The sequence below is a fragment of the Ambystoma mexicanum genome, chromosome 1q (genome assembly GCF_040938575.1).
Source record: "Ambystoma mexicanum isolate Mex_15411 chromosome 1q, UKY_AmexF1_1, whole genome shotgun sequence".
In the NCBI taxonomy this organism is placed as follows: domain Eukaryota; kingdom Metazoa; phylum Chordata; class Amphibia; order Caudata; family Ambystomatidae; genus Ambystoma; species Ambystoma mexicanum.
In genome coordinates this window covers 491490739-491516995 of record NC_090922.1, presented here as the reverse complement: position 1 = coordinate 491516995, position 26257 = coordinate 491490739, and positions in this window count along the sequence as shown.

Here is a 26257-nt window from a genome sequence, read left to right as displayed (position 1 = left end):
AGAACCAAGCTCATACAGTAGAGCTTACCGGGTCAAGTTCTCCCCTGTCTCTTGTAGCTTTGGCAAATGGCATTGTCCTAAGATTTAGTCGGGCAGCTGAGAACTTCTCGGCTAGTATGTGTGCCTGTGGTTCCGCCGTTGCCGCCCAGTACTTAGCAAAGTGTGCTTGGGCTGTCTGAAAATACAGTAGAAAATGTGGAGCAGTTAGCTCCCCCGTTTCATACCTTTCACTCATCTTGGGCCAATGGATAAGTGCTGTTCCACAGCTCCACACAAAACTCGTTGCCAATCTCTGCAGTTTTTGAAAGAACGGTTTGCTAGGCCATATCGGGATAATGCAAAATAAATATAATAATTTTGGTACAATCACCATTTTCAGTAGCGCTATACGCCCATATAATGATATCGGGAGTTTGTCCCACACCCTGAATTTGTGTTCTAGGAGTTCCAGGTAGGGGTCATAGTTGTTTGCCATTGAGGTCTGTTTGTTTGTGGATAGTATGATTCCTAACTATCGGGCTGAAGTGGGTGACCATTTGAATTGTGTAGTGGCAGGGGACTGCACTGTGGAGGGTGTAACAGGGATAATTTCGGATTTTGCTTGGTTTATCCGATACCCCGAGTACTTGGCGAAAGTCTGTATTTCCTGCATCACTGGTGGAAGGTGAATTTCTGGGTTTCTGAGGTATAACATAGTGTCATTTGCATACAGTGAAACTAGTTGGGGGGTCCCCAAATACGAATTCCCCTCCATTCATGTTCATATCTTAGTTTAGCTGCCATTCCCTCAATGGTGAGTGCAATAATGTGGGGGGATACCGGGCATCCCTGTCTGGTGCCTATTCCAAGCATAAAGCTTGTCGATAGGGGGTTGTTAGTCCTGACAGCTGCCCTCGGGTCGGTGTATAGGACTCGAATGTATCTGGTGAATACCGGGCCGAACCCCATTTTACTCAGAACCGTGTACATGTACCTCCAAGACACAGTGTCAAATGTTTTTTCAGCATCCAGGGTGACTGCTACGGTCTGGGCTTTCGGGTCCATTTGTGAGGCAATAGAGTAGAATCTCCTGAGGTTTAGTGCAGTAGATCGGGTAGGAATACATCCCGATTGGTCGGGATGGACTAATTTATTCATGTATTTCATGCGACGGTTAGCGATTGCCTTAGCGTATACTTTGGCGTCCGAGTTGATTAATGATAGTGGTTGGTAGGACGCAGGCCCTTGGGGTGGTTTATGCTGCTTAAGAAGGACAGTGATTATCGGTTCTCTCATAGTGTTTGGTAACGATCCTCTTGTCAGTGCCTCTTCCCATATTTCTAATAACTTCGGGCGAGTTCTGTCTTAAAAGTTTTATACAGATCAATTGGGATACCGTCGGAACCTGGGGTCTTGCCTGCATTATGGCTTGCTCTATCTTTTCAGTGGTTAAGGGGAGGTCGAGTTCTGCTTTATCCGCTTCGTCCAGTCTAGGCAGGGGGAATGAGTTCATGTATTCCTGTAGTTCTTCAGGGGGTTCTGTGTCTGCATTAGCATAGAGTTTATTGTAGAAGTTCCGGAACACAATGTTTATATCTGCCGGCCTAGTTTGTACTGTTCCGTCGGTGTCAATTATGCTGGTTATGTGTCATCTCTTGTTCCGCTTTAATGAGGTTGGCCTCATCCGGCTAGCTTTGTTCCCTTCGCCGTATTTTCTTGCTCTCACAGGTTGCGTCACATAAAATAGTTCACGTTCGGCTAGTGATTTGAAGTCTGTAAATTGCTCAAATATTTTTGGAAGATGGATTTCGCTGTTGCTCAGTACATGTGCTGCTTCTAGTTCCTTCAGCATATGTTCGGTGTTATCTAACTCTTTTCTTATTTCTTTCAATGTTCCATATGTCAGCGACATCAACAGACCTCGCAGCCATACTTTGAAGGTTTCCCAGATAGTAGTGTTAGATCCGACAGACCCGGCGTTCCGCTTGAAGAAGTCTACTATGTCTGTCCTGAGGATTTCTATCTATTCTGTCGTCTTTGAACAGAGCTGGAGGCATTCTCCAATTACGGGGAGTGGATTCTGAATTATGCGGGATGAGTTCAAAGAGGAACGGGGAGTGGTTGGACATTGTCCGCGGGAGAATCTTACAATCATTTGCATCTGTGATAAGGTTCGGTGAACATAGCCAGTAGTCTATACGTGAGCGTGAGCCATGTACGCTTGAATAGAAGGTGTTTTCCCTCTCCTGTGGGTGTAATTCCCTCCATACGTCCGCTAAGGGGAGCGTGGACATGGTTGGGAGTATGATTGCGGCGGCTTTAGATTGGCTTCTGCTGCCACTCGAAGTTCGGTCCAGGTTGGGATTGAGGATAGTGTTCAGATCGCCGCCCCTTATCACGTTGGCCTGGCCAACCAGTGAGATCAGCTCTAGGATTTTCAGGTAGAAACTTGGGGTGTCGATGTTAGGACCATATGTATTTATTATGATCGTTTCCACGTTATATAGCGTCCCATATATGATCGCGTAATGGCCCTCATCTATTTCGGTTCTGGCTATCTAGAAGTGTATGCGCTTGGGTATCACAGTGAGCACGCCCCTTGCTTGTGTCGAATGGTTAGTGGCAACTTTCATGGGGCCCCAGGTCTGGGAAATTGTAACTGTGATTTTCCGTGTGGCATGAGTCTCTTGCAGGAGAAGAATGTCAATTTTGTGCTTGTTGGCATAGCTTATCAGTTTTCTCCCTTTGATCGGATGTGCCAGACCTCTGATGTTCCATGTTAAGAATTGAATCCCCTTTGTCTTTCTTACTGAGGACATTGGTGGCTAGTTGTCTCTTAAGTTCTGGTGGCCTGCCCCTGGTCTGGTGTAGTGTATTCTTTGCGTCTGTCAGTTTTTTCTTCATTTTCGCCAACTTTCCCTTTCTCAGACTCTGCCTATAGTTAGGCCGGTGGTTCGTATGCATTCCATAGGGTCTGTTGTTTATTGTTCTTCGGTTCCCAACTGGGCAACAGGCCCTTTCTTCCCCCCTGCCCCCTCCCTCACCATCCCCCCAACTGGACAGTGTATCCCTTTGAAACAATGTCAACTTTTGCAATGGCGGGTGGCCCTGTGAGCACGTCACTTTCCTATGACAAACAAACCTCCCCGGGGGCCGCCGTGCCTTATTGTGATAGAACGGGTCCTGCATTTAACTTGGGCAACTCTTTGGGTTCTCACCTTCCTTCAAGTGTTGGAGCCACTGGGTTGAGTGTTTTTGTCTGGGGGCAATGGGATTTTTCGTTCAATGTAACCCATAGCCTCTTCAGGAGTGTTGAAAAACTGTGACTTTCCAGAGATCTGTAGGCGGAGTCTGGCGGAATAACATGGCGTATTGTATAGCACAGGCTCTGAGTGCTCTCTTTACCTGGTTAAATGACCGACGGGCTAGATGCACTCTGTTGGAAAAGTCAGTGTATATATGTATCCTGGCTCAGTCACACGATAGGGTCCCTTTCTCTCTTGACAGCCTCAGGATCAGGTCTCTGTGCCGATAATTAAGCAGGCGGGCTATTACAGTTTGAGGTGGAGCTCCTGGTTTGGGGGGGGGCAAGGGACCTGTGGGTTCTTTAAATCAGAAATTGCTGGGAGAATTGTGCATCAGGGAGGATGGTGCGGATCACTTCTTCCAGAAATACTTCCATTGGGACATTAAGGGGCTTCTCTGCCAGACCGACCACCATAATGTTATTTCGGCGTGATCTTGATTCTAAGTCCTTGCATTTCATCTGGACCCTCTTCAGATTCTTCCTGATGTCTTCTATGCCTTTTCCATGTTGAACGGCGGTGTCTTACAATTCCCCTATCCTGTTTTCTGCCTCTGAGACCCTGGTGTTTACCTGTTGTAGATCGGATTTGATAGAGGATATAGTGCTGCCTATGTCATCTAGTCTCTTATTAACTGCTGCAAATCCGGCCTAGAGAGCCGTCATGTAGGAATCCGAGGTGTTGACTTTGGAGGGTTGATCATTAGCGATAAACATTTGGGGTGTTTTGTCCACCCGTGTCTCCATATTTGCATTTGTGAAGGCATCCATGGGGCCCTTTCTGCCACTCTTATTGCCCCTGGGCATTTCTTTGTGGACAATGCTAAGTATCTGGTGTGCCCTTCTTGTCTCAAAACTGGTGGTGGAGTTGGGCGCAGTTGGCTTCGTACTTCGCTGTTCTGCCGGTCGTGTCAGGTCAAGTTACTAGCCCAGCAGGGGGAATACATTGTTGGAGACCCGAGGGAATTCTGGCCAGAGTCCGTGCAGTGGTATGGGGCTCATTGTGGGGGCCGCTTTGGTCAAAGTTAGTATGGTCGGTCCTGGAATCCAGGGGGGTTCGTCCTCACCACCCGGTAATGTGCCAGTTCTCTCGATGGGCTCTCCAAGTGGGTATGGGAGTAGTGGTAGGATGGCTCTGTCTTCTTGGGTCTTAAGTATGCACTCTGCGTGTTGGCAGCTGCTTTCAAAACACTTCTTAAGTGGCGTGTCACCACCGGAGCCCAGTTATTCGGGGTAGAGATTGCCGGCCTGTATCTACACATCTTCAGTTTATGCCAAGGAGCAGTTTAAGGGCGGTATGATGGAGTTTGTGGTTGGTAACCAGACGCTTGCAGCGTGTGGGTGATTTAGTGCTCCACTTGGATGGCTTATGCTAAATGTGGGTGGCTGCCAGGTGTGGCCCAATGTGCTGTGATGGTCGGAGGTCGGAGGCAATGCCTGCTATGAAGTGGGTCCTCACCCGTCACGATCGAGCGCGCTCACTTCCCTTTCTTGGCGGCTTGCATACTCTGCTACCGGCCCAACAGCTAGCCGCCCACGCCCTGCGCGCGAGCTGATCTGCCGCGTTATTGTCAGACTCCCGTCCCACTTCTGGCCCAGGGGGGTCCTGCCACACATAACTTGCAGTGGGGTGAGGGCCTTACTCGTGGGGTGCCCCTCGACCCGGTCACACGTGCTGCTCGCTCACAGCGCACACAGCTAGTGCCGGGGTGGGGGGCCCATGTGGTCACAGCGGCCAGTGGAGTATGTCAGATCTCCGTTGCCTACCGCCTATTTCTCGCTGCTCCTCTACACTGCTTCAAAGGTCAGAGGTGTGCGGATAGGCGGGCCGATCAACCAGCGCTGCTTCTAGGTACAGTGCCGGTGGCGGGGGATGGGATCTGCGGCCTGTGTTCGTGCCTCCGGGCATCCAGGTGCAGTCAGCAAACGCCGTGATTTTCGGTAGTTTTAGGTTCAGAAGGGGATGCAGCGACAGTCCCGGATGCACAAGAGTGTCCTCTAATAGAATCTGGGTATATTTCACTGACCGCAGGTCTCGTTCAGCAGGATGTGATCTAATGGGTTTTGGTATGCGGCGCAGCTACACGGTTAGGTGGCCAAGTTCGTCGGCGCCCCACAGCGCCCCTCATCATATACTTTTCTAAAAAAAAAAAAAAGGGTGAAGTAAATGTAGAAGCTGTAGTTCCTTTGCAAAATGGTGGTAATGGAATTCTAAAATTATTTAAAAACTTTTTCTGGCTCACCTGCTCTCCACTGCCATCTGTCCCCCTCCACCCCACGTTCATTTTAGGTGCAGTTACACCCATGCAAAAAGGTGAACAATTGTTTCTAAAATTAATTTTAAGTTTTAGCCAGTGTTACTTTTCATGGCGTCTCTAGGGCATAGTCAACCTTTGCACTACAAATACCATGGCAAGGCAACTTGGTTTCTAAAAGTCGTTTAAAGACCTACCTTTTGCAGTAGCAAAGTCTGAAAAAACAAGATTTGGACTGGATCCCTGGCTACGCATATGGAGGACAGGCAAGCGATAAAGTGAGCATGTCCATGAAGAACAGGGCATGTGAGGGAACCATTAGGAAGATACATCGAGAGCAGAATGTTAGATGGCCCAGTGGTGAAGCATATGGAGAACAGACTGAGCAAGAGGGCTTGTGTTCAGGAGAGTGGAAATAAGGTTATGAAAGGGGTAAACAGAGGACAGAAATGATAACAAACACCCACAATCATACATAGCATGTAGATGGTAGAAGGGAAACCCAGTGCATACATTAAGTGGATGGATCGGCGCCACCTGTATACTTAAAGGGTGTATAGTAATTAGATCTAGAGAGTAGAAAACAAACAGAATTAACTTCTGGGCGTCATCCAGTAACCCGATTACCAATCTATTGAGAAATTCTCCGTAATAACATATTCTGGTGAATCTGTTGTGTAGTGAAAACTACAAAAATGATCCAAATACAGTTACAACATTGTCAAATATGTAGTTATGTTAAGAAATATACAATTTATAATCAATATTGTAAAATCCTGTCCTTTATTCGCTGTACAACGCGTAGAATCCAGCTATGAAGTTGAAGCCAAGACCAAAGCCTTTGGGACTACAAGTACATATTCAGGGCCTGCTCTAAAATAATACATTCATTGTATTCTCCACACAGGCACACACCCGCTGACCCAGAACATTTCAAAAACACACATCACATCACTTCTCATTCACCCACCATTCACACACATACATCTGACATGCACTTCACACATGCAAAATGCACATCATATATTTTTTTTAAAAGCCTTCTTACCTCGGTCCATCCTTCCTGGCTGTCCTCGGCTCTTCTGTGCTGCTCACAAACAGGAACCATGAAGCTGCAAGATCTTCCTAATTCCTGTATGTGGGCTGCAAGGAAGCCGAGGGAGAAGGGGTTGGAGCTGGCATTTCCCACATGTCATGGTCAGTTCAAACCCCTACTAAGCACCTCCCCGGCCTAGCCTTCACCCTGATAGGAGAGGACTGGGCCAGGGACCCACCAGACCTGGTGTGACAGGGCCCACCTCACCACGGGGGGCCCCCACTACACCAGGAACTTCTGTTTTGTATGAGCTGGGGTCGCAACTGCGGCCCCTGGTGACCCCCAAATTACATACCTGCACTTTTCATTTAAATAGGATGCCTCCACCACTCCAACTCAGAGGAGCTCTTGAAAGACTCCCCCAGCTAGCATGGCAGCGGTGCCCTTGAAAAGCTGCTCTACCATGCTGGACAGCAGTGGCGTCCAACTATGGGAGGACCTTTTCAGTTCAGTTGGACGCCGCCCAGCACATTGGAGCCTTTTATTTTACTTGGGCCGTGATTGGTGCTGCAAAGCCAGCACAAAGTATCTTTTTAAAGGCTCTTCCGTGCTGGTGTGGCAGGGGCTATGGTGCCTCAAGTAAATATTGTTAATGTGGTGCCCTGGCCGACCGCCCAGACTGCCCATGCCCGAGGCCAGCCCTGCCCCAACAGTTCAGAGCAAATCTGGATCTAGTCACCCTGATGGATAAAAGACCAGAATTAAGGCATCCAACCATATACTAATGACACGCCAGGCATGAGGATTCGAAGTCAAATATATTTATTCAACAACAGCATTTGATCATATGGATCTCAGAACCCCACGACATGTAAAGACACCGTGAAGGGAGAGATAACAAGAACAAGTACAACAGACACATATATAGCAAACTTCACAGCATCAGAAGGCATTGCCCGGCACCCTTTGTTCAGACATCATCAGCCTAGGGTTCAAGGGGTTACTGCGTAATTCATAATAATAAAACATTATACATTCTTGCCGCCAGTGCAAAGACAATTTACTATCTGAGAACCCGGTGAATCTGGACAGAGAAAGGCATATCATGTTCCCTATAATAAGGTGGCATTCCTTGCTTTACCAGCTAACGTTATCTTTCTGTGCTAAGGTCAGACAGTTCTGAAGCAGAAATTACAACAACTCCCGCGGAGGAGCACATACAGCCATATATAATTCTCTCTAGCTGCCTGCCTGCTATAATGGCCAAACGAGACAGGATTGCACCTGGGTTTGCTGATTGGTCGTGCTTGTGTACAGCTTCAAGGTTCTCTCATTATAAGACAAAACAATTCATTTGGCAGCTTGGCATTCCTAACTATGTAAGCAACTCAAAGTTCAAGCAGCGGTTTGTTACTATGCCCAAGCTGAAAACCAGAATATTTATGCGATGAGCAACGAGCAGAATAAAACTGAAAATGGCCTCCCTTACATTAAATGGCTTCTCGAGCAATGGTTTCAGGTTCACATGTTGCAACATTGTTTCATGATGCGAAAGTGATACGAGTGTGCTTAGGCCAACACATAATCAGACAACATAGTGGCATTTATGTTATCACAAAGCCTCCTTTTGGCCTAAACCAAGAGAATCACCCAAAAACTGCATCTTCCTCAGACCAAGTGTCTGATTTGCTGTCGTCGGAACAACCCAAATCATTCTCATCAAAAATGTTAATGGACATGAATTCTTTAATCGTGGCATCGTGTGCATTGTTGGTGATTTTGCACAGTTCGGGTTTCAGCTTGATTTTTGTGACAGCCTACGCACAGCTACCCCTTATCATGGTGCAAATGGCGGGTAGACACTGCACGCAGCAACAACAGAATAGTAAGATACTGAGTATTATGGTCAAGAATGAGAATATCTTCCACCCCCATGCTCTTAGCATGTCCCAGAACCAGCCAGCAATGTTCCAATGACCCTTGGGGACATGAATTTCTGTACTTAGTAGATGCAACCTTTTTATCGCTTTGAATATTGTGGGGGAGAAGTCAGGTACGTAAACACAGCACGCGGATCACACTAATTTGCATACACCACCACGTTCTGCCAGGATGATGTCAAGCACCATCCTATTTTGAAGGGACACCAATCAGATTGCTTTTTGCTCTAATTTCATATTATACATTATGTCTGTTGTTTTGTTAATTGTTTTCTCCAAGAATCTATCTTCTAATGTTGTATGAGTTGATTACCTGTCTCCAGAAGGGTACAAAAGATTTTGCCACATCCCTAAAAATCTTCCAGGTTGTATCACCATCTACCTGTCGCCTGGGGCGTGGTTTGGAAATTTCAGAAGTCGTCGCAAGATATACTCCTGGCAAGAGTATCCCCAAGTAGCAGGTACCTCCCCAATCCCTGGCTAACCATGGGTATGCCTCATCCCTGCATACAAAATAAATGGGACCCCCTATGTACAATGGTCTGTCTTCATGCTCTAAGACAGCATTATTTGCACACCTATCAAATGTACCCATTTGGCGAGTGCCTTTTTTTCGCATACAAAACGGAACATAGTCTGGGCTATAGTTGATTATGTAGGAGGGCGGTATGGCATCTTTGTTGCCCATAGGAGCCATCTTGAAAGTGATCATAGATTGATAGGGTCTGGAAAGCCTATCGACAGGTCTGGTGGATGCAATGTTTGGTTTGCTTTTATCTGAGAATATCGAACAAACCAATGGTGTCAATACAAGTCTCTCGAAATCATTAATGTTAGTACCATCGAAGATCCCTTTAGCACTATCATTCCATCTTCCGAAAAATAGCGCCCTAAGAGAGGCATAACAGGCAGTAGTCAGACAGAGAGGATGTATGTACCAACCCAGCCCCCTTTCCCCATGCTGTGGCAGATGTGAGCATACCAAGCAGCCGGTTTTGTTCTGGATGGCATGTGTAGCGTTCATTATCAGTAAGAGGGTGTTGTTGATATAACCCCCTGTATGTTTAATGTTCCGAGGATGGAGAGTATGAGAAAGGACATGTGGGGTAACCATTGTGGTAGTGCTCATAGTCGGTAACATAGCATCAAATGGATGTAAGTGCTCCAAATACCATAACAAGATTATGAAACATATTGCAATACATGTGAATATTGAGACCGATACACAATTGGACTTCAAGGACCATCGTTTCATCTGTATTTGTGTAACTTCATCAAACTGGTCATCAGCATTGCCGGTACGAGCGGACCCAAACACAGGCATAGTTCTCTAAAAGTTTCTCAGTGTCCGTTATAAAGCATCGCTGTCAAGCTTTTTTAGTTTATCCATAGGCAGCACCTGATTGCGCAGCGATTCTTGTCTGTAGGCAGCTTGTCTGTCCTTGCCAACCCCTGCCCTCCCTTGAGCTTCCAGCAGAGGACTGATGGTGGAGCTGGCGTATCACAAATTTCCTCCAATCCGTTGATTCAGAAAGAACGTCGGAAAAGCACAGAGGTGTCGGAACAATGACCTTGCTTATCCGCACAAGGACCAAAGACCGCTCCCTCACAAAAAGCACCGGGAAAGTGCGTGTCAGTGCCTTATCTCGGCTTCATACTGCTTCTCGGCTTCATACGCTCCCTCCCCCTGGCCCTTCAAGTGGCAGGGCCGAAGGTAAAGGCTACTGCAAATTTGTAGCGCTCCTCTTGTTGCATGGTCACAGATTGTACCTGGTTGCACCAGGCAGTGAGTGGTCAGGAAACAAAACACTGCTGTCTCCGGGAACAGGTGCAAATGCGGAGACAGCTTTGGCAGAAGATGATGCAAGAAATAGGGAAGGCATCAAAGATGGTGCTGCAAGCTCCCCAGGCCCTTCAGGCTCAGGAAGTAGTTTCAACTTAGGCTTGGCATTCTGCGTGTCGATCAGTGCTGATGCATTCTGGGAGATGGAGTCATCAATGTCTTTGTCGCCCCACTTGTCGTAGGGCAGAGGAAGTGGGATCCGTTTAACATGTGTTGCATGGATCCAGTGTTTTCGGCCTTCGACACGTACTGCAGTCTGCGTGGCCAGGAGGACCTGGAAAGGGTCCTTCCACCGAGGTTCAAGGCAGTTTCTTCTATCAAAGTTCTTTGTGAGGACCCATTTCCCTGGCCGCAGACGATGACCTGGCCCTTCGTATTTGACTGGGAGAGCCTCTCGTACCTGCTGATGAATCAAACGCAATTTTTGGGTCAACTGATAACAATAATCGGCTAACAGAGGGTATTCTATCTCGCTCAATTTTCTAGGTCTAGGTACATTCCACACATTCGCTGGCCTCCCCATGATGATTTCATAAGGGGAGAGACCTGTTCTTGACTCTGCGGTTGTCCGCATTCAGAGTAAGGCTAAGGGCAAGGCATACGGCCATTTCAATTTGCTATGGGCACTTATCTTTGCTAGTTTATTTTTCAGAATTCCGTTGTGACGTTCCACAAGTCCGGCACTCTGAGCGTGCCTCGCTGAGTGAAAACATTTGTCAATTTGCAGGCCTGCGCATATTTGCAGTATTACAGCTGCAACAAAATGCGGGCCATTGTTGGACCAAATTACTCTTGGCAATCCAAACCTGGGGAAATACTCTTTCAACATAGATTTGGCTGTTGACATAGCCGTACAATCTTTCAGTGGGTAGGCCTCAATCCATTTACTAGAAGCACAGATTACCACCAGGACATATTTGTAGTTCTGGCAAAGCTCCATCTCAATGGAGTCAAATTGTATTACTTCAAATGGCATGGAGGGAGGACCAAAACTACCCTTTTGTGTCGGTGTTCCCTTTCCAGTGTTATGTTGCAGACAGACCATACAGTTTTGGACAAGACGCTCAGCAACCTTTGAGATGTTCTCATTATACCAGACAGGGTCTAGAGCTGACAGATCTTTTTCACACATATATGTGTCAGGCCATGTGCCATAGTGACTATGGCGGTAACATATGCATTGGGTAACATCCATCTTTGTTTGGCATGATGAACCCAACATCCCTCATTGTGTAATCCCGCGGGACCCTCTGACCAGTGTTTGATTTCCTCGGGAGTAGCCTCTGTATGAATTTCTTTTATGCTACCAATCCTATCCTCCATCACGCAAGTATCAGTGACCCATCTTGCTGAATCTAAAATGTACATTTTGGAGTGTACGTCATTTGCAGTTTGCTTAGTAATTCTGTCGGCAAAAGCATTTCCTTTTCCCACGTCGTCCGTCACTTTTTGGTGTGCGGCGCATTTCATTATTGCTAGTTTGGTTGGGAGTTTGAGTGCCGACAACAACTGCACTATCAAAGTGCCATGCTGGAACTTCGTACCATGTGATGTCAAGAAACCCCTTTCAGCCCACAGACGTCCAACGTTATGAACTACCCCGAATGCATATTGGCTATCAGTAAATATGTTTACACTAAGACCTTCAGATATTTCACAGGCTCTTGTCAAGGCGATTATTTCTGTGGCTTGGGCCGAGTTATGTGGAATTTGTTTACTTTCTACAACAGTAGTCAAAGTAGTGATAGCAAAGGCATCAGTGGATGTGCCGTCTGGTAATTTGAAACAGTAGCCATCACAAAATAGCTCTCCATCTGGTTTTCTCAAGGGTGTGTCAGTGAGGTCAACCCTTCCCTTAGTATCTCGTTCAATTACAAAAAGGCAATCACGTGATACAATGTCACAGTTTTCTGTCTCCTGTGGAGAAGGTAGCAATTCAGCCGGATTCAAAGGACATCATCTCTTAATTTCGATATGCGGAGCAAAGAGAATCAGCTCGTACCTTGATAGCCAAGCCGACGTGAGATGTTGTGTCTGCGTTCTATTCAACAGAACATCTACTGAGTGAGGTACCATGATGGTTAAAGAGTGACCCAGAACCATCCCCTCACTTTGCTTTACTGACGCAGCAGCAGCAGCAGCAGCTCTCAGACAATGCGGCAAAGCACATGCTACAGGATCCAGTGTGGAGGAGAAATAACCGCACAGTCGATTCTTCCCCCGATGGTCTTGTGTCAACACAGCCAAACCGCAACCATCGTTTTCATGCACGTACAGGACAAAACATTTTTCATAATTCGGTGTGCCCAAAACTGGAGCTGAACACAATGAAGCTTTGAGCAAATCGAATGCTGTCTTGCAGTCCATGTTCCATGGCAAGGGTGAAGGAATATCCTTCTTCGTCAATGCCAACATAGGCTTAATCATGAAAGAAAAGTTTGGGATCCATTGTCTACAATATGAGGCCATGCCAATTAAAGCTCTGACCTCTTTCTGCATATTTGGGACAGACATATCAGATATGCTTCAAATTTGTTCTGGCGTCAAGCGTCTGCCCTCTCTCGACAGGAGGTAACCCAAATAGACCTCCTCCTGGCGACAATACAGAAATTTCTTAAGTGATGCTTTATGGCCATGCTCTGCTAAGTGTGTCAACAACAATTCAGTGCCCTCCTTGCAAGCGTCCTATGAATCTGCGGCTATCAGTAAGTCATCAATGTACTGTAATAATGTACATGTGGAGGGTAGTTCTAACGTGTCCAACTGTTCTTTCAGAGCCCTGCTGTAGATGCTCAGACTTTCTGTATAGCCTTGCGGCACTCGTGTAAAGGTAAAAGAGCGCCCACCTAATGTGAACGCAAATACATATCTGCTATCAGCATGCACGGGAATGCTAAAGAAAGCATTTTTGAAATCTACGACACTAAAGTGTGTAGCGGTGGCTGGAATCATAGTCAGAATTGTAGTAACATCTGGGACAATCGGGAATTGAGGTGCAACAATTTTGTTAATCGCACGCAAATCAATAATAAAACGGAATGGAATCGCACTTCCCCCTTTCTTGTATACCGGAAGAATCGGACTATAACATACACTCCATGCAATTTCTTCAATTTCACCTCTATGTAACCAAATCAGAGACAATGCTTTTCAAGGCCTGCTCACCCTCGACCGAAATTTTATACTGTGGTATACGCGGCAAGGTAACCCCTGGTTTCAAGGTAATGTGGACAGGTTCAACTTGCAAAATACCAACATCATTATCATTCACAGCCCATAGACATGCTGGGACTGTACTCAATTCAGTTGGTAATGGCACAGATACAAATAGCAAAACAGGATTTTGTTGTGGTGAAACTGTCAAATATACTCCATCTGGAGAGCAATAAATCACAGCATTCAATTTCTTCAATATATTCAACCCCAACAAATTCTCGCCACCATTTTTGGTCAGTAGAAATGGACACTGCTCAGTGAAAGGACCTAATGTAATGGGCACCGGCTTTGAAACCAGGCAAATCACTGGCGTACCTGAGAACCCTACGGAAATATTGCTTTGCCCTGACAGTGGTATATCTGGAACCCGCTGATGGTCGATTGAGCATTTCTGCGCACCAGTGTCTACTAAGAATACATGCTCCTTATTCCCAATTCTCATCTCTACGTATGGCAATTATTGGTCAATGGGAATAGGTACTGGTTCCAGACCCCTTTTGGGCTGTCCTATGGGAAAAGTACATCATCAGATGTAAAGTCTTCAGTGTAATATGCATTGGAGGGGTTATTGAATATGTTCCTGCAACCTGTATTCTGTTGTTGATTCCCTTGGCTTTCTTGGGGTTGTGTCTGTGGCTGTGATTGTGAATTATTCGCATAATTATTCCTTCCACGGCCCCCATAGGCCTACACGCCCCCTTGATCGTCTAGATAGGGTACCATTCGATCTCTGCTGGAGAAGTGGGCATTGTTCGCGCCAATGGCCTTTTTGTCTACAGTATGCACATTGGTTAATGGATGGGGGACCTAATTGGGCCTGGCCCTGTGGTGCATATTGTCCTCTAAACTTTGTGTTACCACCTCTATCTCTCCTTGCCACTTGCTGAAGCAAAACCCTTGTTTTCAATTCACCTTTCTTTTTCTCCACCTTATACTTCTCTGCATTCACTCTATTCTCATAATACTGAGCCATGTGTAGAACCTCAGATTGCGACTTTGCTTGCCATGCACTTTCAGATGTCATAATCAGTGCCTGTATTTCGGGCAACAACCCTCGCACAAACTTGTCGACAAACAATCTTTTACCTGGTTCCATACTCAGATCTTGTCCACTAAAATTCTAAAACACTTCCTCAAACCTATTAAAATATTCTGTAGCACCTTCCAACTTGTTTTGCATGCACGCAGTGAGTTTGTCCCAAACAATCCTTTTCTCTGGGACAATCGTTTTCAATTTAGTCACACTGTTCATAGGCAATGTTAAAATAATTTGCGGGGGTCGCTCACCAGCCTTCCTATCCCTGTCTGCTTGTGTCATGACAGCCCATGTGTCGCCTAATCCTGGCCCGTCATCCACGGACCTAACCTGTTTCCATATATCAGCAGGCAGAATCACAGGAAATAACAAATCAATATCACCCAATGTAAACACTGATGAATGTAAGACAGTTTCAATTTCCTTATAGAATCCAGAAGGATTCTTTCTAATATCTGGAATCGATTGTTTAAGGGTATTTACTTCTTGCCGGGAAAATGGGACATGGACAAACTGGGAAATGTAATGTGCTTCAATTATGCGTGCAGCACCTCCATCAACGGCTGGGACCTCTACCTTGGGAACAAATGTTGGCGGAACCTTTCTCATAGGTAACTGCATAGTGGGCGGGTCAATCATGGGAAGGTCCAAACGTCTCTTCAACAATAGGGCCAAATCAAGGGACAATGCAGTCAATGCAGTTTCTGGTGAAAAAGCTCTTTTGTAAATCAGCATTAAATCAGCCGGACAACATGCGTTTCGTTTCATACAATCGTCCTGTAAATACTCGACCATCACTTGCAACACCTTCCTTTGCATCGCAGCTGTGTATTGACAAAATGTATCATGAATTTAAATCGGGGAAATAGTGGCATCTGAAATCCACCTGAGAGCATCTCTTATGCAAATACGCATCTCTTCACTAGTCGGTTTTGAAGGAGGGAAATACCGCTTCTGGCCATACAATGTTTGCATCTTATGCTTGTCTACAAATAATTTGTGCAAACGGTCAAGTTCTCTCTGGAATACAAATATTCTACTCAAATATTCTTGCACCTTCGCACCATTACTACAAGTCCAGGCAAGGACCACTTGATCACGCAAATCTTACGGCGCAGCCTCATCTGTTAAATCTCCCCATATCTCAACCAAATACGAAGCCATTCTTTCAATCAGTACCTTTTGGTCAGTGAAATCCCCATGATCGGACAAAGCAGATAAAGTGGCACCTTCATCGCCCCCTTCAACATATGTCTCAGCCCACCAGTGCAATTCCATCCTCCTTTATTTGCTAACTACTACGGGTTTCTCTGTAATAATTATAAACTTCCGACAGTGAAGCAGAACCACTCGGGCGAGAGTCAACATACAAATCCGCCTCGCTAGACGGCGCGGGAAATGACGCTGGCGACATGGATGGGAGAGAGGGAGTAGCAATCGCAACAGTTGGCACAGGTGCCAATACAGGAGGGGGCGCAAGCGGAGGAGCAGCCAGAGCCAGTACATAGGGAGGCGGTGCAGTGGAATCATCAACTGGGTCAGACCTTCGCTCATTCAATATTTTGTTTATCAACTCTTCTGACGCATGCATATCCTGAGAGGGATATATCTTCTGAATCTCTAACTGGAATGCCCTGTCTAAACCCCTAATTTTATCTTCTTGTCTCTGTTGGTCATGTTCTAATGCTTTCTCAGCGTTAGGCTTGTGTTTGTGTGCATGCTTCTCTCTACTTCGCAAGCGATGTGTCGCTTCCTTCCTCCAGTCCCTGATGGTGTTGAATGCAGCAGGCCTAGCCTTTTTGCGTAACAATACAGTTTCTAAGTGTGCTATGTGGGCTAGCTCGAAACTGCTGTAATTCCGGCCATTGAAGTTCGGGCGCATGCTTAGTTTGTCTGTGCCAAATCGTATTAAAACTATTGCTCCTATTCCATATTTTATGTACATTACATATGCCGGCGACCCTTCGGGTGGCGCTGGTTGGCCATATTCCAAAGATCGACTTCAGCAATGCAAAAATCTGGGAAAGCAGGATATCAATTTCCCAGGCATAGTTACAACCCGTACTCTCTTTACCTGGGCATTTGCTCTCAACAACAAATATCAGTTATAAAACAATCGTTCTGAAAGACGCAGTCGTCATGTCTGGCGTGTCCTGGCTCAAACGGCTTAGATTCCGGGACCCTCGCTGCTGTGCTCACAAGACGCGGTCTGCCAGCCAGAGAAGGGCTGTGCGCAGATCTGCAGATGAATCACTTCTCACTTTGCATAGGGGCGCCCCTAAGGCGCACGCCCATCTCGGTCCGGTCACCTCGTCCTCGCTCGTCTCTGCGATGGGGCATCAGTGGGAGGGTCCCTATTTGAGCGCCATCTTGACAGATCAAAGACCGGAATTAAGGCATCCAACCATATACTAATGACACGCCACCCACAAGGATTCGAAGTCAAATATATTTATTCAACAACAGCATTTGATCAAATGGATATCAGCACCCCATGACGTGTAAAGACACCGTGAGGGGAGAGAGAGCGAGCACCAGTACAACAGACACATATATAGCAAACTTCACAGCATTAGAAGGTATTTCCCGGCCCCCTTTGTTCAGACATCATCAGGCTAGGGTTCAAGGGGTTACTGCGTAATACATTATAATAAAACATTATACATTCTTGCCACCAGTGCCAAGAAAACTTACTATCTGGGAACTGGGTGCATCTGGACAGAGAAAGGCATATCATGTTCTCTATAATTAGGTGGCATTCCTTGATTTACCAGCTAACGTTATCTTTCTGTGCTAAGGTCAGACAGTTCTGAAGCAGAAATGAATAACAACTCCCACGGAGGAGCACATACAGCCATATATAATTCTCTCTAGCTGCCTGCTATAATGGCCTTACGAGACAGGATGGCACCTGCGTTTGCTGATTAGTCGTGCTTATCTACAGCTTCAGGATTCTCTCATTATAAGATAAAAAAATTCATTTTGCAGCCTCAAAGTTTAAGCAGCGGTTGGTTACTGTGCCCATGCTGAAAACCAGAATATTAATGTTCGGCACGCTGTATGAAAGGGAAACAGATTAAAATCACAAAGCACATGTTTTGTGAAAAAAACAGTCTCGGAAACCCCAGGGGGCTTTGCTGAAGGGCAAAGGATGTGAGGTAGAGTGAACAAATGTCCCACTTCTAAGCACTCCCCAGATTATCCAGCTGCTATTGATTTCCTTTCACAGCCTTTTTCATGGGTATGAAGGTAGTTTGATGTTGTCTTTGCATTATTTGAACACGTTCCTCTGTTTTTAAGTTTCCGCCTGCAGATTAAGCATTCTAACGAAGAGGCAAGAAGCGCCTCCCAGGAAAGCCTACGCCTTGTAACTTCATGAAATTGGTGCGTGAAATACCCAGGGCATTTATGGATGTTATAAAAGAGTTAATGGCGTTACAATTAAAGGTGTGAACCATTGACGTTTAGAGTGCGTGTCCACATTATAGTGAATGTCTGAGGCAAGGAGGCTATAAAGATTTCACAGGTTTGCTGTTGGTGGTAGTGTTCCTGCTAATGATTTCACAAAGTAAATGTCACAATAGATATGACTGCTCTGTGCATATGATGGATGCATTAACAGAGATGGCTTGTGATTGGTTGCAATATCTGAGAATTGCTTAAAAGTGAGCATTAGTAGACAACCAAGTGCATCTCCAATTCATCATGCAGACCCAGGCATAGACAGTGTTGTGTTCTGTGGTGCCCGACGCTGAATCGCTTGTGCATGTTACAGCCCGACACCAGACATCGGCTGCGAACATGTAGGTCCTATCTGTGCCCTGTTTCTAGTTGAAGAATTCCAAGAGTAGCACACCGTTCCCCAGGTGGCTGCTAGTGTGTTGTGACACATGTTTAGGCATGGATAGCTTTCATTGTGTTGCAGGTTGGGTACAGAAATGAGTGTATATCTGTGTACGGTAAATATGCTTCCAGGTGTGTTGTTTTATCGTTCATGAAGTGGATACAGTTTCCTGTGTAGCAAACAGACCGACTAGAGGATACCAGGCCTGGAGTGTTCTAGAAGAGGAGTGTGGTGACCCAGAAATGGGGTGACTCATGCAAATGAGGGCAATGTGAAGAGCTGGGGCAAAAGATGAGAGGAAGTGAGAGGTGACACATTGACTGAATACACATGGATTTTAGGTAAGCAACCAGGCACAACATTTGAAGCAGGGATTTCCGGGTTTGGGCAGCACTCTGGGACGTCTATGCTAAGCGTGGCGGGGGCTCTGCGCTTCTCATCTGATATGGAGCAATAGGTTTGTTTTTTCCTGCAGAGCCCCCTCACCAAGGCCTTTATACCTGACTTGATTTCTCACTTTTCTGGCTCCGGACTTTGAGGAGCAACATCAACCCTCCATTACCATCTTCTTAGCACGCCCGGAGGCTGTGCTGATGGCCTTACACCCCTTCTGGCGGTAGGAAAGCCATCTATGGCTTTGTGCAGTGCACCAGCTAACTTATGCAATTTCTGAATCTTGACTACAAAAAAAACGAAAATGACTTTTATTTTCCCTGCAATATTGTTATTATTGCCATCATGCTGCTGGCACTTCCTTCGTTTGTGTCCAAATTGACCGTATCCGGTGAACCCTCCCGTGACCCCTCCTCACCTCTGTCTTCTGAGGAGTTGGTCAAGGTCTCGGATGATTCTCTTCTCCGGGTCTTCTTTTCCTGCTTGCCCTTCTTGACCTTAACCTTCTTGTTGTGTAGTTAAGGACGGGCTTCACCGGAGGCCACCTTGAAAGGATAGTAATTCCTGGCCAAAGGGAACCCCAGGGAGTCAGCCTCAAGGGCAGGGAAAAAGCTTCTTGGCACCAAAAAACCTGCAGATGTATATTCCCCGAAGCTTTCAGGAAAGGAGTAGCCTCCACTCTTGGTGGGTAACAAGTTCTTAGCTGGAGATGTGGTTCCAGGAGAATGGTAGGAAGGCTTGAAAGTTCATATCCACAAAAGTAGAAAGCAGGCAAAGTGTAATCCGCTGTGTAACGGGAAGCAGATAATATTGAGGCTGGAGACCGATTCAGAGAAGGAGTAAGAAGAGCCCTACAAGGATCAGAGAGACGATTGATAAGTAGGAAGGGGTGAACACCAAAGTGGCTATAGGAGGTGCAGACGCACAGAAAAGAACCAGACAGAATTGGACTGTAAATGATACGATCCGTAACGAAAACAGCAAGGAAAAAAGGTAAGCAGCAAAGCCGATGAAAAGATAGAGCAAGGCATACCTGGCGGAGGAGGGTACCAGCCGAAATGGATTCGGATGAATACGGAGACGGGAATGCGGTAGATGAGGAAGCCTGAAGAATAGGAGAGAGAGCACAAGGAATCAGAAAAAGCAAAGGAAATGAAAGGAACACCAAACAAAGGGACTGCGAGAACAGCAGCAGCAGGGTATCTAGAGAGAGCGATACGGTGCACTGTGCGGAGCGTACAGAGTGTTGTTATAGTAACGCCGTACACGATGGTGGCCATGTTTGTAGAGGACTTGACCGCGTCCATGTTTACATTAGCAAAGCTTCCAAAGCCCCGTTTCAATAAGGAACTACAGTGCATTCTCCACTTGTTTCACAGCCGTCAAGGCTGCCTCATGACAATTTGCCTTTTGTGTTGTTTTCATGCAGCATATGTTTGAGTTGCCACACTGCATCACAACTTTCTGACGAAATCGCAGCATTACCATCATGGCCGCCTGCTTTTGTCCCTGTTCCAGTATGTTTTAGCAGCACACTTGTGTGTTGTGATTGGCCATGGTAATGCTCTTCCTGACCAACTTCTGCAGCCGGCCCCCTCACCAAAGGCCCACTCCTAAGGCCCCTGTCTTCTCCCTGTCCGCGAGGTATGCTTCCCACCCCCCCCCCGGTTGCCCATGATGCTGTGTGTGCCCCCCACCCTCCCTGGTCACCCGTGATGCTGTGCGTGCCCCCATCCCCTCCCTTCGTCCTATTCTTCCAAGCCTGATAGTGCACCCCAATTTATTCTTGCATCTACATGCTGCTGCCGCCCTGCAACATGGGGTAGGCACCATGTATTTGCCCACTGATTTGACTTTCGCATCTGTGTGTGCAGCCGCCCTATAACGTGGGGTAAGCTCCATGTATTTGTCCACTGATTTGACTTTCGCATCTGTGTGTGCGGCCTCCCTGTAACATGGGGTAGGATCCATGTACTTGCCTATTGCTGTACTTTTGCATCTGTGTGCTGCTGCCACCCTGGAACATGGGTTAGGCGCCATGTACTTGCCCACTGCTGGACTTTCTCATCTGTGTGCTGCTGCCACCCTGCACATGGGGTAAGCATGTCTCGCCATTCTGTCAGAGTTAGGTTACATTTTCCTGAATAACCACTCTCTTCGTTTTTGCAGGCTGCCTATTTACAAACCAGGATGCTAATGTCCCACCTTATTTTTGTTGCGTAGAAATTTTCTGTCCGCCATTTTTTTTTTATATACTTTATTTAACCCAAGGGTTTTTAAAATATTTTGTGTTACATTCCTTCATGTATTCAGTCTGTTTGGCTACTTTTCTTTGTCAGAAGTTGCATCTAAGATTTTCGCTGTAGCTGTGACCCAGGTTGTACGGCCGCCTCCAATTAGTCTCGACCACCAAATCTCCTCGTCAAAGGTGTGAGCCGTAGCTAACACCGCCTTCAGATAGGGTCTTCTTATAGCCTCCACTCCTGGGCATGCTAGAAGCAGATGTCTCGTTGTTTCAACTGCAGACAGATCTTTACAAAATCTGCATTTGTTTGATGCGGCCATGCCTCGTGTCTTCAAGATTTCATTGGTGTGAAGTAGATTGAGGCAGGCTCTTAAAGTGCTCCTCAGCTTGCGATTTGGATATTCTTTCACAAACGGTTGTAGCTCATGTAGTTTGTAGGTCGTGAAAGGCAGATGCAACACCAGTTTGTAAGAAGCGGCCTGATCCAAGGTGTTAATCCAATCAAGTTTGTTTAATTTTTTGTGGATTTTCATGGGATTCTCCATAAGCTCTTTTTTGGATCATTGAATTAGGTCTAGTTTCGCTTCTTGTTCTTTGTACCATTGGTTAAGGACCGCAGAACGACCTCCTTCTGCCTCGTTGTTTATAGCTTCAAGTAGCTCCGGGCGATTCGCCAGCAGTAGCTTCCTGAACAGCATCATGGTATTCCTTTCCACTATCGAGGCAAGAGAAAGCTGGCTCATTTCACGTCTTATCATTGGCGTCGAGCTTGGTAAAATCAAAACTTCCCTCCAGTATTGGCTTTCAAGTTTAATCCAGATTTTTTTAGGTAGCCCTGGCATCGCTTCAGCACCGTAGACAAGTGTGGGGACGACCTTTGCTTTGTGGAAGTCCACAATTGGTATGAGGGAGAAGTGACCGAATTTCTTATCTATCGCTTTTGCCTGGGAAGTTAAGCTCTTTATTTTTGCCAACACCTGTTTTTGCATTGCATTTTCCTGTGGCGAATTGTCCACCATAATACCTAGGTATTTGAATTCTGTGACCTTCTCAATGCACTCTCCCTCCATGGACCATGTGAATGAATCGCTTTTTTGTCTCCCCTTTCCAAAGAATAGAATTTTGGTTTTTGGCTTATTTATTTCGAGGCCGTTTGCAGAGATATATTCCGCAAAATTAGTGAGTTGTCTCTGCAGCCCTATTGCTGTTTGGTCTGCAAGGATGATCTCACCCGCATACAGAATTCTCAAAATTTTCGTATTTCCAATTTGAGGTGGGTATGATCTGTTTCTTTATAGTTGCCTATAAAGCTCAAGAAGAGCGCCAGGGCCAATGGGCAACCTTGCTAACCCCCTGATTTGTCGGGATCTCTTCTGATAACGAGCCTTTATGATCGAGCCTCACTTGAATTCTTGTAGCCATAAGGAGTGATATAATAGGATGTAGTATAGCCGCTGGGCACTTCCAAGACCTTAGTTTTTCCCAAAGCCTTGTTCTGTTGACTTGATCGAAAGCTTGGCTCAAATCGATGAAAGCCATATAGGTTTGCGGACCACCAGCCAGAGACTTGCTTTTAAAATGTTAACCGTTAAGATGTTAATGGTTGTTCCCACATTTTTTTTAAACCAGATTGAAACAGGTCATTACAAGGAGCCTCATTTGCCCAGCTTTGGAAGTGCCGAAGAAGTAGTGAGCCATAGACCTTACCGATTACATTTAACAGGGCGATCGGCCAGAAGTTCTGTGGATCATCTCTCGTCCCTCTTTTGTAGATGGCTACCACCACAGCACTGGTTCAGGATTCCGGTAATGCTTTTGCTGTTGTAACTCTTCGGAAAACTTCAATAATGAACCCTGCCCAGGACTCTGAGTGCTCTTTCAAGGAATTGGTGTCTGAGCAATGGCGGCAAGGAAAGGCGGTGTGTGCAAGGGAAGGGGACTGATTTAATAGTTAAAGGATGGAGAAAAATGGATATAGAGTTTGGAAAGCTAACTGTAAGAAATAGTGGGGCATTGAGAGTGTGATTTAAGGGAAAGACAACAGAGGATGATGGGTAAGAAAAATAGGGTAAATGAGATTGGTGGGTACACATCTGGAACTGTAGATCAGTAGGTTGACTGTTGCTGAGATCTGTCTGATCTGCATGCCACTGCATCCGATTGTGGGTCTGACTTGACCCACTTTCTTTTTTCTGACTAAGTGATGCATATTTACATTAAGAACATATGTTTCAATTACTACTTCTATCATATTTTTTCAGGTTGATTTATCCTGTGACTTGGTACTTTGACGGTACTCATAAATATACAGACTAAGATTATAATTATAGTAAGTTTTTGCTACAATTATTATCCTAGTCTGTTTCTCAGATGTATTTGCCTCAGGATACAGACAATTAACACGCGTATCCCTTGTAGATACATTGGTGCTTTGAAAGCCAGAATTATTGAACATGACATTTGCTTAGCACTTAAATAAAAACTTTATAGAAAGCATTTTTTTGTTTCTAATATTGAAGATAACATAGGAGAGGATTAGGTCTTTCCTGCTTTCTGAATTGGAAGCTGTGGAAATAGGAATATGGGGTTCAAATGCCCACCTTCCACACTTCATATAGTATGTCATCCTGTAAAATTGGAGCCGTACCATCACTGCAACAACTCTATCTTACCTGGTACCATTACTGTGACTAAGGGAAGCAGGGTTTGTGGGGGTGTCCCCTTCGTCTCTTAGTCATGGTAATGTGGGTCAGCAGTTGTGGGTGTTTCCCCCACTTCTGTTAAATGAAGAGCGGGTGACAAGAAAGTTTAAGAAAACAAATAATAAGATAAAAAAGGACCCTGCAGCGCCAGCACTTGTTGGGTAGTTCTCCCAGGTATACAAGAGGATGGCTGGGGGTCTGCCTGACCTTGAGGGCCCAACACCCTCTCCAGAAAAAACAGAGGACTCAGTCAGGTTGGAACTGCGGTTTATTGCAAATAAAATCAATGGGATCAATACAAGACAATGAGAATTCTCTGGTAAGTCTCAGCTCTCCACGGTGTGCGGTCCAGTTTTGTACATGCGTGGTGTCATCACCTGAGCCCTTCCCCGAAAAAACCTATCATCGCTGGGGATTGGGGATTAAGAGCATTATTACCTATAGAGGATCCCTATAGAGGTTATTCTACTGGTCCTTGCATGTCAAGTGGCTGGCCTGTCACGTCCCTAAAAACGATCTATTACATTGTTGCCATCTGCATCTCACTTGCTGGGATTGGCTCTGATTTGCCTAGTGACTGTCCATTGTATCGTCTGGCTGCATCACATGCTTAGGGACCACAAAATTGAACCGCTCAGCTTGCATTTATGAGGATTTATTAAGTTTCCCTACAGCTGGTCCCCTTGTTGTCTGGCAATTGGAATGTGTCTGCATATCTCTGACCTTGGCTGTGAGCCTGCGTCATGCTCTCTGCATCCTAAATCTGTAATTTTCCTTGGACGTATACTATACATTATATATGTTCATGTTATTCTGAGTACTCTATATGTTAGTCACACTTGGTCCTATCAAGTTCAATATATGTCCCTGTAGTCCCATCGGGTTGTTCGCGTTAAGCATCTGCAAGCTTGCTCAGGATGTCTTGCGCCTTGCAGTTCTGCGTAACTGCATTTGGCTAATGAAAAAACAATAAAAACAGTGACAGTATGTATATGTATCAGTCCTCTAGCTATAGAACTGTGAAAGCATGTTCTTCGTGTATGCGAGGTGCATGTCTGTGCAATGCGGTGCAGAACTGTGAATGTGCTTCATGTCTAACGCTGCTACGTTGTGGTGTCACTAATGACGTCAGCATTGTGGCTTCCTGGTGCTTAGTCGAGACTGTCCATGTAGGTGTTTCCATCCATGATCTCTGTTTCTTCTTCTATACCTGTGAAGACGTGTTTTGGATTCAGTCTGTATGGCTGGCTGAGAGGGTACCTTTCCGTGTACTTGTCAATCATTGGTGTACTCGGGATTTGTCCGAAAAAGGATGGGTGGCTGTGAGTGAGGGCGAGGAGGGGCATTTTTGGGACCCTCTCTCAGCTGACCCACGTAAGTGGGTGGGAAGTCAGTGACACACTGCTGTATGTGTTGCCATTAAGGTAAGTGGCCGGGGTAGGGGGAAGCGGGCAACAGTCATCTATCTGATCACTGTGCACTGTAATGGTCATCGACATTCCCGTCAGCGGAATTACGGGCGGTGCAGTGATATGATAGATTTGTAATAATCACTTTTCATCACTGTGTCTTGTGTTCCTTAACTATCTCTAGAGAAAGCCTCACTCATATGGATTTATACTCTATAGTGTTATTATACTTTTTATCAATTTATGTTAAGCATACAAAGGCAGCATGACAAGTGAGGGTCTTATGTTGTGGGCGGTGAGTACAGAGCGTGTAGGAGTATAGGTATGGGTTTTGTGCTGTGTGCTGGGCAGGCAGGAAGACATGTATGGGTCTTTTGCCATGCCAGCTTATGTTTGGCTCTGAGAGGAAACCCAGACCCTGTGGTTCAGTAATGGCTCTGCTCTACCAATGAATTCTCTAGCTTTGCCACCTCTTTACATTCTACATTATTCTAAAACTAAAGATGGGTTGGGATGGGAGGAGATGAAGGCTGCTGTCAAGTTACAAATTGCAACACAATGAAAACGGGGCTTAGATCCCAGCTTTTCCATTTTGCCAATTATACTATCCTGCTAAAATAATGTTACCATGTTTGGTAAGTTGGTGAATTTCCAGGGGTCCGGGTCTCTAGGAAACCACAAACATAACTGAAAAATATGTTGAATAAAAGTAAAATGATGTCTACTATAGATACGTGAGAATGTGTGGGAGATGGAGAGGTTGATATTGAGTGTACTTGTTCTGGATGCTAGAGTCACTGCACTGTGGGCTTGAGCTATTGTACTATGGGCCATAAAAGTCAATTTGCACCAAAGGCCAAATGTTGCCAGTCCTCCTCTGCTTCCAGTCCCCCACAGGTCTATTTCTTTCCACTACCATTCAGTCCTTATGCCTAGCGTTCCTTTCTTCAGGCCTGCATGCGTGATCACCTGCTGCTCCTCAAACTTACTTGCCTGCCTACTGTCCTCCTGCTAGCCACACTAATTACTTCCTGCTTACCCGTCTACTGGACTGC